Here is a 9017-nt window from a genome sequence, read left to right as displayed (position 1 = left end):
TTTGTTGATCTGCATGTAGAAGTCAGGCGTTCTTCCCCTGAAATTAAACATGCCATGCAGCTGCTCGCCCTGCTGTGCCTTCTCTCCTGTGGCTTGTTTCTTTAAACAAATCCACACCTATGCTTGGCTGTGTTTAAATGGACACAGTGGGGAACTTTGTAACTGTGTTTGTGTTTTATAGTTTACCGTAAATCAGAGTTGAGCACAGTACTGGATTGCTGGAGAAACCTCTGTGCCTGCAGGTTCTGGTCCCTCAACTCCAAGTAGTTTGGTGGTGCTATGATGCTATTCCTCAAGAAAAGTAATAATTAATATTTTTACCCCTTTTCTGTCACTTTTGGGGTGGTTTTTTTTCCCTACTCATGAGGAACTTTCTAGCCTACCCTGGAAGTACTCTAAGGAGTAGAGCTTTGCTTGAGTATCTATTTGAAAATGCTGATAGTAGCAGTCCCCATCACCACCACTGTGACTGTCCTCTCCAGAGCCCAATGTTTGGGCAAGCAGAAGTGTAGGAATTGCTTAACTTCAGAGTGCAAAGGAAGCATATTAGGAACTGATCTCTGGGCATTTGGTTGTAGCCCAGGATGTGACAGACTGTCTGACCAAATCGGTTATGAAAGAAGAGGTGTGCCTCAGCCCCGTAATGCTTTTCCATATCGAGGAAGGCCTTTGCAATAGATGCCCTACAAGCAATGCCACTGTGTTCTGGTTTTCTCAGCAGTCTGGAACCCAATGGTACGGAAGTCTGCCTGGTGGCAGTATCACAGTGCTCTCCAAAGGGGGAAGAATTGGGCTTCTGCTCTAAGTGCTGGCAGCCTTAGTGAGCACGTAAGCTTCTTGTCCTCATCAAACCCAGAAGAGCAGCTTTCCCGTCTACAGGAAAGTGGGAGGAGAAGCAGCAGCGTGTTTGAAGGGTTATTGTTTTCTGCCTGAGATAAAAGGAGAAAGTATCTATTTTGAGATAGGCCCACAGATCTCACCAGTAAAAGCACTAGCTGTTCAAGGGTGTCTCAGACATGCCACTGATCAGTTATTCTTGTGTAATTTTGTCCTCTATCCAGCAGTAGCCAAAGTGCTCTGTCAAACCTATTTGCAATTTCTCGCTCCCTTTTCTAACTGAAAGTGCCTACAGCGATGTTTTGGGTTCTGTATTGCAAAAGTTTTCTAAGGCACAGCATGCCCACCTTCCTACATCTTTGTCAAGCCTTATCTAATTCTTTTAGTAAACAGCCTACTGTTCTCTGAAGGCTGTAAATACAAGCTTTTAGACCATTTTGTGGGGTTGGATTGGGTGTGCATGTGTTATGTACAGGCCCATGAAAGCATCTTGGTTCTATTAAAGCCTTTCTTAAATGAGAGTTGCTTAGATGAATATTTACAGTAATGCAAAGAAGAATTTGGGCAATTGCTGTGAACGTTCCCTTTGGTTCTCCTGTGCTGGTGATTATGTCTGTGTACATCTGGGTCCCAGGAGGTTCTCCTGGAATGTCTCCTTTGACCACCTCTGCAACAGTGTGCAGTTGTCTATGAAAACAAATGCAATGGGCAAATCAAAATGTACTCCTGGAGCACAGGAGCAGATAGCCAGATTTGTGGCTCTCTTGTTAGGTTTAAGATTACTGCCAGGAGAAGAAAGATTTCTGCTGAGATTACAGAATCACAACTTGGAAAAAACCTGTAAGGTCATCAAGTCCAACCATCAACCCAACACCACCATGCCCCCTAAACCATGTCCCGCAATGCCACGTCCACATGTTCCTTGAACACCTCCAGGGAGGGTGACTCCACCATCTCCCTGGGCAGCCTGTTCTGATGCTTCACCACTCTCACTAAAAAAATTTTTCCTAATACCCAGCCTAAACCTCCCCTGGTGCAACTTGAGGCCGTTTCCTCTTGTCCTGAGGAAAGCCAGGTAAACTATTTGGGGACAACCTGTCTTGTTTCGGATTAGTTTTTAAAGCAGCAGATGGCAGCTGATGGACCTCTAGGTGAATTGGTGAAGTGTGTGTCCGTTGATGGTGTTGCTCAGTTGTGAAGGACAGGAAATCCATACACCACTTCCTCTTGTCCTTGAGGACCATACAAGTAACAATATAATCCAGAGTGTATCAGTGGAATGACAGCAGATAAGGATGAGATTACTTAGGTGTGCTATTTAAATCTTTCCTTATAATGCGGTAAGCAAAGTATTGGGGATTTGGGATGGGTTGATTTCTCTGGGCTCCTGGATTCCAGCTCAGGAATTCAGCTCAGTGAACTCCTACACCCGGAGACCTACATCCTCACTCTTTTTCCCGTTTGTCAGGTGGGACCAGTTTCTAGAAACTCACTCATCTGCTCCGGGGTGCATGGCAGAGAAAAGTGATGTTGGGCTGACAAAAGCTGGTGCTTGCCTGCAGCAATTGGGTAATAGCTGACTGTGTTATTCAGCCGGAAGGATGGGAGTATCCGAGAGGCAGTTTCATTGGGGCTGGCTCCATTATCCCTTCACCTCTTCTTCAGCCTCCTTGCCCTCTGCTGTAACTCTTGCATCCTTCTGGGAATATTAATGTTTCATTTCTTCCAGTCAGAAGCAGGTTCTCCCCAGGACTGCTTATCAAGGCATGGCAACAAGTAGGACAGATGGCAACAGGCGGCTGCAGTTCCTGCTGTTGAATGCAAAGGAGTTGTTACGTGAGGAGAGATGCAAAGCTGGGAGCCCTGCCTGCAACAGCAGGCATACGTCAGCGTTGCACCAGCACAAGTGATTTCTGAATTAGTGCACACCCCCGAAAAGTCAGGTGAGTGCCTGTGCAGGGCTGGTAGGGTCCCTGCTGGAGGTGGCTTTTCACTGCTTAGCTTCATTTCTGTGTGCGTCTGCAGTGCTGTTCTGGGCTACTGGAGCTCCCAGGCCCTTTTTAAACACCATCTTGGCCCTCGTGCTCAGGCAGCATCAGGGCTGGTTTCCCTGAGGGAAGGAGGAGGGTGTCAGGGGAACGTGGAGCCATGGCCCCAGCAGCTGGGTGCCACCCTGGTTCTGAGGGACTCTGGCCTTTGCTTCCAGATGGCGAAATCCAGATTGCTTTATGCTCCAGTTCTGCTGTACTTTGCCACTTGCTTTGGCCACTGTTTTGCTATCGGTTGGATGAGGATCTCTGCCTGTTTTCTGTGACTTCGCTGACTGCAGTTTTCTAAGCTGCCTTCTCTTCTTAGGAAGGGAGCAGGGAGTCGCTTTGGGGGGTTTATCGTAAGTCAAGGTCTTGGTTTGCCAGACTTGCTCTTTTCTTCCTACTTCCACTGTTTCACCTCAGGTTACCCATTCAGTCTCCAACATGCAGGGCTGGATTCCTCCCTCGTCTGTCCCCAGTCCGTTTTCTTTGCTCCAGCCTTTGTGGTAGCTTGTCTCCAGGACTAGAAAAGGAGCCAGTATTTTCTGTGCTAACAAAGTGAACATTGTAACGCAGTTGCAGAGTGGGTGGATGTGATTGCTGACAGACGTATTCCTTCTGCTAGGGTGTGGATTAAAGCTCAAGGTGACTTTGTTCCTGCATAAATTCACTAACTTTCCCTGGGGAACTGAAAGGGGCAGAGGTGGGAGGGGAGAAGTATGATAAATGAAAGTGTCGGGAGGGAATGCACTTACATAGCACGCAACTACTAAAGCATAAATGTGTACTCTGTAAGGAACTTTCAACATAGCTTAAGGTAGCAGTCCATGGATTAAAAAAACCCCAGGATGATGTTTAGCTGAGAAGTTGAACGTGGCTCTCTGCAGGCTGCTATCCCAGTGTAATTGCCTGGGTAAGTGGATTAGCAAGCAGCATCATGGCTTGTTCAGGGTTAGGCAGGCTTCGAGGGAAGCAAGGAGGGCACTGTTCCTCACAAGAGGATGAGGCAGAGGCAGGCAGCCTTTGCTGCTCTCTACCAGTCAGACCTGTTTGACACTGAAAGCTGTGGCAGACGGTTGGGTTGTCATCGAGTGTGCTCGCTGGGAAGGGTCCCATGGAAACAGTTCCTTTCAGAGCAATCACTTGTCCTTATCTGCCACGAGGTGGGTATGGTGACAGCAAATCACATCTTGGGACACTTCTTCCCTGCCTTTGTTGCCATGGGAATCAGCATCTTCCGCAGCTTTGTCTTCCGTGAAAAAAGAGAAGCATTGTTACCTCCCCAGGCTCACCCACCAAAATGTGTGAGGATGAGGGGGGGTTGTGGTCAGCCACATCGTGCCTGGAGCAAAACGTTCGTGCCGGGGACGGGGCTGCGAGGTCACTTGTCTTAAAATCTCGTCCGGCCACGCACGTCCCTCTGCAGTAGTTACCATGTCTATGTTAAGGGGTGGTGATGCAGAGCACAAGGCGGTGAGGCATGCTGGCCCAGGTAGCCCTGCTCCACTCGCCCTGGGTGTCAGCCGCAGAGCTATCTGACCTTGCCACGGTAACAGGGCTGGGACCTGCCCTTGCACCCGCTTCACAGTTAGGTGGAAGAATCTGGGTCACGCAGACGTCTGGCATGGCGAAACATGATGTCGTTCCAAAAGTCTGGCCACGGCCCGGGGGTTCGAATGCCCATCCAGCGGGGACTCAGGTGGGGTCCCCTGCCTTTGCGGGAGAGGGAGGCTGTGGGGGGACAGAGGTGCGCCAGACTCGAGGGGAGAGGTGCTGTGTTTTGGCTCCCACCAGGGAGAGGTGCTGTGTTTTGGCTCCCTCCCCAGGTGACTGAGCTGCCCCCGGCGGGGATGTGGGAGCCGTGCGGCTGGTCCTTCATAACCAGGAGGTGAAGGCACTGCAGAACATCCGAAAGGGCCCAAGGAGTTTCTAGGGAGCGGGAGCCCAGTCGGGAGCCTAACCCAGGATCTGCATTGCTCCTGTGCTTCAGCTCATGGCCAAGCCCTGTCAAGGGTGGTAGGGAGAGAAGGGAAACTGCATTTACAAAGCGAGCCTTAACTCTTAGGGGAAACTGTTTGGTCCCTGGTATTGTCTATGCTGTATGGGGAGCCAATGCTCTCACTCTGAACTATCCTGAGATGATACAAGAAATCAGCTTGGTTCAGAGAGCTCCCTGCCTTTGTATCGTACATCTCGTTCCTTCCTTTCAGCCCTCACTTGTGTCATTTCTTTAGATTGTAACTGATCTCTATTTTAGTTACACTTCTCGAGCGGACTCTGATACCGAATGAAAAGATACTTATCTGCCCAAAACTCCTACGAAATAAAGAAGTGGTGTTATTTCCATGGTACGAAATAGGAACTGAGTCAGAAGGAGGCTAAATGACACGTCTGAGGTTACCCAAGAGGGCCCAGCGCTGCTGGGAACCGAATCTGGCATTTCCTCTCCCCGCTGCCAGAGCCCTTGCCCTCCGTGGGGCTGGATGTGGGGCATCGCCCCACTCTGCCCCCGGCCTTTCATCTGGGCCTGGGCCCTTGGACTCTGAAACGAGCCATAAATGCAATCAGCCTCTTTCAAGGGGAAAGAGGGATTTATCTCGAGCCCTAAACTTTTGGCACTGGAATTAAAAGTAGAATTTGAACTGGTCTGTGTAAATAACCCCACAACTAAAATCCAGTGCTTTTGCTTAGATTTTGGTGTTTGTGGTGCCACCTTCTCCTGGAGAAGTGGCTGTGATGCCTCCAACTGACAAGAGGTTCATACGTGTGCGGAAGTTGATGTAGGTTTTGTAGCTAAATTTTGATGTCTCCAACTGACAAAAGGTTCATATATGTGCGGAAGTTGATGTAGGTTTTGTAGCTAAATTTATGACACACTTTCAAACTGGCTGCTTCATGCTATGCAAAGAATCTTCTTGATGTTCAGTCATTCAAGTTAGAAGTGGTTAAATGTAGAAATATAGATGAGAAATGTGGAATTTGGAGCAGCAGGAGAGAAAAGTTTAACCAGTTTAACCTGGGGTGGAAATATAACATACAATTCTCTCAAAAATGTGTGCAAGTGCTGAATTTTTAAATATAAAAAATATCTATGTAATAAGATGTTTTCAAAAATGCAGGAAGTTTCACTTTCTTGTCTAATAGATGCCTGTTTCTGTATTTACCCTTTTGCATATGTATATCTACACATGTATAAATACATGAAATGCTCACACTGTTGTAGCTCAAACAGTTCTTCCATATTTCTGCCTCTTCAAGTGGCGTTGTTTACTTGTCGATGGTATTAATCACAAAATCCACTGTAACTCATGCACTGCTAATTTAACAGAAAGTGGCTTCAATTACAGCTTGAAGCTGTTTTTGTTGCCCTTGACCCCTGTCCAAGAAAGGGCCTTCTTGGAAGTTGTCAAGAATATTGAAATAAAATGACGGGATAAAAACAATGAATAATAGAGGGTGGGCAACTCATGAGTCACTGCAAAATACTGTCGATGCAATATGCTGAGCTCGGACTCAGCTCGGTCTGGCTACCTATGCATCACTGCTGAGTTCTTCGAAATGTGCCACTACAAGCGGCTGATGCAGTCAGCTAACCACAGTGAAATGGTACAACTTCAAAGCTCTGGGAATAATAAAAGTCACGTCTGCCACTGTCTGCTTACTCACCCTTGAAACAAGCCGGTACGAAAGCAGCGGAGAGCGATTTAGGCTCGCAAACAAAATGACTCGCAGGCTATGATGTGTTAGAAATTAGTCATGTTTCGGTCTGTGCTTCTCATTTTGCTCAGCAGCCGTCTGTGGTGCCTCGGCCTCCGCCTGCCATCCTGGAAGTTGGGCAAGACTGGAGAAGCAGGGACTGATGGGTGCAGAAGGGCTCCTCCGGAAAGGAAAACTAGCCCTCTGAGCGGCCCCAGTGCCCGTGGGTAGCGCACGGTCCGGCACTGGCAGGCAGCCCGTTGTGCCGGCATGGCCATGCTGCTGCATCTGGTCAGGGATTTGCACAGTGACCTGCTGCTGAGGGCTGAGATGCACCGGCGCTGCCAGCAGGCAGGAGCGATGAAGTTTGGGAAGCGTCATCGGACAGGGCATTTGAAGGCACAAAGGGATGCTTTATTGGCCTGGGGCTTCTCATTCAGTGGCTTCCCCGGCGTGGACACGCCTGCAGGGAGGTCTTTTGCCTTTGCCAGAAGAAGGGAGGGAAAGGTTGCCCCATTGTTCTCAGGCTTCAAAACTGCTTCCCCTCCCCGAAACTGTGTGGCCAGTGAGGGGCTGCTTTGGTAGCGTTTTTCTTTCATGAGTCTGGGGGTGGGTGAGCCTGATTTTCAAACACTTTCCTCCAGCCTTTCCCTTATTGTACAGCCATATACTTCTGCCAACAGGCAGTAAACCAGCAGTTAAAACCAATCCCCTTTCTGGCTGGCTCCGTGAGCCTCCAATGCCCCTTCCCACTGCTGTGGGGCTCAGCCCTGCCATGCTGCTTTGGGGAATGAACGTACAAAGGTGCATCCGCCGTGGCTGCGGCACTTGCGGGAGGTGGGAGCTCCGTGCCTGCCGTGCCCACAGCCCTGCCTGGTGCAGCTTGCCTCCCCAGGCAAACTGCAGATGCTGTGGGCCAAAGCTGGGCCCTTTCCTCTGCTTATTCTGTCCTGGGAGCCCACGAGGGCTGCTGGCATTTCCACCTGCTCCCTGTGAGCATGGAGCGTGGGATACCTGCACTGGGGCAAACTGTGGTGGGAAACAGCTGAGGGAAACAAGCCTGGTTGTGGCAAGGCCATGCAGAGGGCTGCACCTCGCTGTCCTTGCCCTCTGAAACAAGGTCCCTAGTGCAGTGACCTCCCCAGGGAGGGAACAAGGATGCTGCAGCGGCGCTGGTGCCATGCTGGGAATGCGAAGGGCCTGAGCGGTGGGTGGGTTGATTTGTGGGATGTGCAGCGATGTATTTTTGCTAGTGCTGTGGGTGTCCTGGGTTGTAAAGCATGCTGAGACTGCCCGGCACTCTGTGGGAGCCTGGTTCTTGTCAATCGCTTTTTCTTTCTGCCCAGTACCCGGTCACAGGGCACACAACCCGAGCAGTGGCATGGCTGAGCACAGGGGATGCCCACCTGCCCGGCGCGTCCCCCTGGCACACCCACCAACAGACGTGGTGCTGCACGGACCCCACCTAAAGCTCACAGCTGTCAGGGCAAGAAAACCTGCATTGGCTCCAGTCTTTCAAATAAGAGCTAGGCAACACTGATAAATCTGAGCAGAAGCTGCAGCGGGTGCTTTTAATCAATGAGAAGGCATCTTGCAGGTGAGTCCAGCTCCCCGCCATGGGGGCCTGCAAAGGGACCCCCTCCGAGGGGGTTGTCCAGCGCTGCCGGCGAAGCCCCAGAGACCCATGTTGAGTTTGGACTGCTTTAACAGGTGCAGGTGCACCTCCGCAACACAGGCGGTGGAGCAGGAGGCTGGGGGCAGTCAAAAGCAAAGGGGTTTTACAGCGCGTGCTGCAGGTGCTTTTTAATATCACATCATCTTGCTTCTACTTTCCTGAAACGGTAAAGCCCAACTCAGGCAAAAATCTTCTGTTAGAGCTAATGAGAGTCATACACATCAGTCTTTTCAGCGGCTAGGAATTAATACAGAATATTTTATCCTTTAAAATGCTGGCAAACATTAACTAATCCTCTCAACACCCTTCTGGGGTAGGTAAATATTACTCTCCCAGGTGCAGAAGCTAAGGAGGAAAAGTTACGTGATTTGCTTAAAGCCACCGAGGGAGTCAGGTGGGGGTAGAGATGGGGGGGAGGCTTTTTATAGCTTGTGCCTGTGCTTGGGCTCATTGTAGGTGCTGCCTCTTGGCCAGTGTTGTTTTATAAAGTCAGTTGTAGTGGCGGGGGAACGTGCTGGTGTCTCCTTAGCGCTATAGGGAGCAGAGCAGCCGATGCATGAGCACGCCTGCCGCTGCACAAACCAGCGATGCTCTGGGGTCTGCTCAGAGCATGGACAAAAGGAGGGGCTTTTGGGGACAGGGTTTTCAGGAACCTCGCGGCTCTGCAAAAGCCCTCTCGCTTTGAAGTCAATAAAGTTTCGGCTCCAAGGCAGCACTTAATACCACAAAAAGCTTGTCACTTCCAGGCTGAGCTTGCCATGGGTGGGGGGTGCCTCTCA

This window comes from Gavia stellata, chromosome 4 (genome assembly GCF_030936135.1).
Source record: "Gavia stellata isolate bGavSte3 chromosome 4, bGavSte3.hap2, whole genome shotgun sequence".
In the NCBI taxonomy this organism is placed as follows: domain Eukaryota; kingdom Metazoa; phylum Chordata; class Aves; order Gaviiformes; family Gaviidae; genus Gavia; species Gavia stellata.
Note: the sequence above shows the minus strand (reverse complement) of the source record.